Genomic DNA, 5409 nt, shown 5'->3' with positions numbered 1-5409 from the left:
GCTCAGAAAAAAAGGAAAGGAGAAGAAAAAAGCACACATACACAGAAAACTTTTCTCTCTCGAACGCAGCCCATAAGAACGAAAAAGCCCGACTTTAAGCCACTTCGTGTGTTCTGCTAAGAGGATTGGGATTCTAAAAGACGACGTTCCTTATAAGTCTGTTTGGATTCGCTCTTTGCAGGATTTCTGCTAAATATCTCAGGATGTATTATTATTTTTATCTTAAGTTTTTCAAATATTCATATCTACAATTTTGTACATTCTGTATCACACACACACACACACACACACACACACACACACACACACACACACACACACACACACGCACACACACACACACACACACACTGAGCGTTCATTAAAAAATTTCCTTGACTCCCTTCTCATGTACATATAGGAATGAAACGTCGGACATTTATTAGTCTTTCTATACGTAGGTCCCACCAAAAGTGACACACTTCTCCTATCCCTTTAGGCAGCAGTGGACTACTCGATTGTAGAAGTCTGCATGTTACAGTTGAAGCCTTGAAGTGGCTTCAGAAATCAATATCTCATCATTTTGGAAATGTTGGGCCTTCAAAAATGATTTCATGGACGGAAAGAGATGAAAGCCAGATAGTGCAAGGTCAGGAGAATGAGGGTGAAGGTTGTAGCCACAGGACTGCGCTTCCATCTGGGTAATGTGAGAGTTGTGAACAGGGATGTTGTCTTGTAGGAGTATTGAAGTGTGGTAAACTCCTGTACTTATATCACCTTTTGCCAGGAAATCATCATCACTACTCCACTCTGGTCCCAAACGATTATGAGCATGACCTTGTCTGCCAAGGGTGTGACATGTGCCTTTTTGAAGTTTGGTGAGTTAGAGTACTTGCATTGGTTTGACTGGGCCCTAGCTTTTGGATCACAGTAATGGACCCTAGTTTTATCCTGCATAACTAGTTTGTCAAAAAAGTTTTCTAGTTTCCTTGGAAAATGGTTAAAAGAGCCTTGGTACAATGGACTCATTCCTTGCTTCTTGAAAGGTGTGAGTATACTGGGAACCTTTCGAGCAGACATATTTTGCATATGCAGATGGTAAAAATTTTGTCCACAGACACAACTCTAATCTTGGCATCTTGGGCTAGCTGATAAACAATAAAACGGCTTTCTTCCACTTCATGGATGTGTCCTCATCAATGGCAGACTGGGGTCGTCCTAGGATAGGAGCAGTTTCCACAAATCTCCTGAACTAGCAATGCCAATGTTGAGCAGCATCATATGATGGGGCATCCTCCCCATAAGTTGCTTTCATTTCATCGAAGGTCTCATGTGAAGTGTGGACATTCAAGTATAAAAACCTAATCACTGCTCGATACTCCACTGGTTCCGTTTTCACACCTTATTGAACCTTAACTGCTGTAACAGAAAACATGAGCTAAGGACTGGATATCGACACATGACCTTAATAGATGTGTGCCATTACACACGTGAAATTTCAACCTCATAGGATAAGCGGAAGTGGGCCGGGGGAAATCCTTAATGAGCACCCCTTGTGTGTATGGCATATATGTAAGTCTATTTCTGTACCAATAGAGCACATGACAGTTTACTATGTGGCTCCAAATCCCAAATAAGAACCCTTGACTCAGCGAGGGCATAAATGACGATGTTATCTGACCTCACCTGACCCGACAGTTCGTGTTCAGCATCCAACCTGGGAAGGTCAGCCTAGCCCTTCCCCCCTCCGGGCAGGTTGACCCAACACGTGACACCACTTAGAGATCGTCTCTTGTGTTCCCATACTATGTGGTAGTCTTAGCAATAAAGAGTTACACCATTATACCACTATCACTACCCCTGCAAAGCCATTGTACTAGAGTACTCATGGACTCTTAAAGAATGGTGTCAGGGTGGTTGCTACGTCCTTTTGGCACGCAGCATGAACGCCAAACCTTTGAAGAAAAAAATGCTCGACCACTCCAAGACATGTTTAAGAAAACAAAACCACGTAAGTACACGTTTGGGCCCTTCCCTTTTCTTATTTCTTTTCCCTTCCGTCTTCTCCCATAAATGCGTTAAGCCATTGGTTTTGTTGGGTAAAAATTCCAAGTGACAGCAAATGGCACGTTCTCATGGTATTCTTCTGACCTCAGATCGCATTAACCGTGTGATCACTGTATGTGGTCAACAAACATGAATATCGTTCGTTAGTTAAGTAATTAATTAATTTCTCTCATTATTACAGATTTATGTTGTTTCATCTGCAATAAATGTAATGCGTTCGTGATCTTATTTTGTCATGAATATCATTTATTTTTTATCTTGTTCCTGCCCTCACCCCGACCTGACCGCCCCTTTTCCTTCACTTGCAGTCACTTGGGATGAGGAAAAGGTCAATTGATGACCAGTTTTTCCAACCTTGACCTGACCTCACTTCTCTTTTTCTGGTCAAACCTAGGGGATTAACTGTAGCACTGTTCCATTGCTCATTGGTGACACGTTCTATCGGCGCTAGAACGGAGCTTGTAACACAATTTCATATAAATTTATCATTTTGAATATAGTGTAGGATCTCCCCCATATCATAGTTCACAGGATTGCCCGATATACCCCGGGGTTGTGTAAATGCCTAACAGATCTTCGCTCCAACGTTCGAAAAGTAGGTACAGGTAAAACCAAAGTTATTCATTCGATCAGCAAGTTTGAGTCAGTGTGACCCACGGTTACGTCCGTTAATTAGAATCATTATTCACTTATTAATCACACCCTTTTCACCCTCTTGAAGTCGCTTGCATGTTTTTGGTTTATCCCATGCGTTCATGTGATTCGTGATAATTTAGATATCCGTAGGGAATGTCACAAGCGCCCATCACAGATATGCACAAAAGAGCATTATTTATAGGTTTTCATGGCTCAATTCGGAATTTTGGGTATAGGATCCCCCCTTGGTGTGTGAGGATCTGTGAGGACGTGTGGACGCCGAGTTAGGCCTGGACGAGGACTACGAGGAAGTCTAGATGAATCCGAAGTCAAGGAGGACCTGTGCGAGACTTTCGAGGACGTCGAGGACGGACAGATTACACCGAGGACCAGGAAGAAGAGGACAACAGGGATGAGCAGTCACGAAGATGGACCAGGACAATGCACGTGAGATTGAGATGACCAGCCAAGTTAGGTCACCCTTGAGGCAAATCTAAGGCGCCTCGAGGCCGAGGCGTGAATAGGTGGCCGAGCAATATGGCATATACATAAGTCTATTCTGTACCAATAGATCACGGGCAGTTTCCCACGTGGCTCAAATCCAAAATAAGAACCTGTTTCAGAGAGGGCGTAGATGACGAGGGTTTCTGACCTCCCCGGGACCGACAGTTCATGTTCAGCGTCCAGCGTGGGAAGGTCGACCTAACCCTCCCCCCTCCGGACGGGTTGACCCAACACGTGACCCCGCTTAGACATCGTCTCGTGTGTTCCCATACTGTGTGGTACTCTTAGCAATAAAGAGTTACGCGTTTTACCCTTATCCTTACCCTGCAATGCCATTGAATAGAGTACTCATAGACCTTTTCAGTGTATGTGTGTTTTGTGTGTGTGTGTGTTGAGTGTGTGTGTGTGTGGTGTGTGCATTTTTATACATATATGTACATATATTGGTCTGTAATTATATTATATATTATTATATTAAAATAATATATATATAAATATATAAAATAAAATATATATTATATATATATATATATAATTATATATTATATATATAATTTTAATAATAAATATAATAATTAATATAATATATATATATATATTATATATATATATATAATTCAAAAATCTACATAATTTTTTGTGATAATATATTATTTTAAAAAATATATATATATATATATATAATAATATATAAATATATAATAATAATACATTTTATATATATTATATAATAATTTATATATAAAATTTAAAATATAAAATTTATATAATAGGGGTTAAAATATAATCAAATATATATATATATATATATAATATATATATATATATAATATATATATATATATATATATATTATATATAATATATTATATATATATATATATATATATAATATATATATATATATATATATATATATATATAATTACAGACACAAATATATGTACATATATGTATATAAATGCACACACACACACACACACACACTCACACACACACACACACACACACATACACACATACACTGTAAGAGTCTATGAGTACTCTAGTTCAATGGCATTGCAGGGGTAAGGATAATGGTATAACGGCGTAACTCTTTATTGCTAAGAGTACCACACAGTATGGGAACACACGAGACGATGTCTAAGCGGGGTCACGTGTTGGGTCAACCCGTCCGGAGGGGGGAGGGTTAGGTCGACCTTCCCACGCTGGACGCTGAACATGAACTGTCGGGTCAGGTGAGGTCAGATAACATCGTCATCTACGCCCTCTCTGAAACAAAGGTTCTTATTTGGGATTTGGAGCCACGTGGTAAACTGCCACGTGATCTATTGGTACAGAAATAGACTTATGTATATGCCATATTGCTCGGCCACCTATTCACGCCTCGGCCTCGAGGCGCCTTAGATTTGCCTCAAGGGTGACCTAACTTGGCTGGTCATCTCAATCTCACGTGCATTGTCCTGGTCCATCTTCGTGACTGCTCATCCCTGTTGTCCTCTTCTTCCTGGTCCTCGGTGTAATCTGTCCGTCCTCGACGTCCTCGAAAGTCTCGCACAGGTCCTCCTTGACTTCGGATTCATCTAGACTTCCTCGTAGTCCTCGTCCAGGCCTAACTCGGCGTCCACACGTCCTCACAGATCCTCACACACCAAGGGGGGATCCTATACCCAAAATTCCGAATTGAGCCATGAAAACCTATAAATAATGCTCTTTTGTGCATATCTGTGATGGGCGCTTGTGACATTCCCTACGGATATCTAAATTATCACGAATCACATGAACGCATGGGATAAACCAAAAACATGCAAGCGACTTCAAGAGGGTGAAAAGGGTGTGATTAATAAGTGAATAATGATTCTAATTAACGGACGTAACCGTGGGTCACACTGACTCAAACTTGCTGATCGAATGAATAACTTTGGTTTTACCTGTACCTACTTTTCGAACGTTGGAGCGAAGATCTGTTAGGCATTTACACAACCCCGGGGTATATCGGGCAATCCTGTGAACTATGATATGGGGGAGATCCTACACTATATTCAAAATGATAAATTTATATGAAATTGTGTTACAAGCTCCGTTCTAGCGCCGATAGAACGTGTCACCAATGAGCAATGGAACAGTGCTACAGTTAATCCCCTAGGTTTGACCAGAAAAAGAGAAGTGAGGTCAGGTCAAGGTTGGAAAACTGGTCATCAATTGACCTTTTCCTCATCCCAA

The sequence above is a fragment of the Penaeus monodon genome, chromosome 1, assembly GCF_015228065.2.
Source record: "Penaeus monodon isolate SGIC_2016 chromosome 1, NSTDA_Pmon_1, whole genome shotgun sequence".
Classification (NCBI taxonomy): Eukaryota; Metazoa; Arthropoda; class Malacostraca; order Decapoda; family Penaeidae; genus Penaeus; species Penaeus monodon.
The sequence above is the reverse complement of the archived record's forward strand: the minus strand, read 5'-3'. Positions refer to the sequence as shown.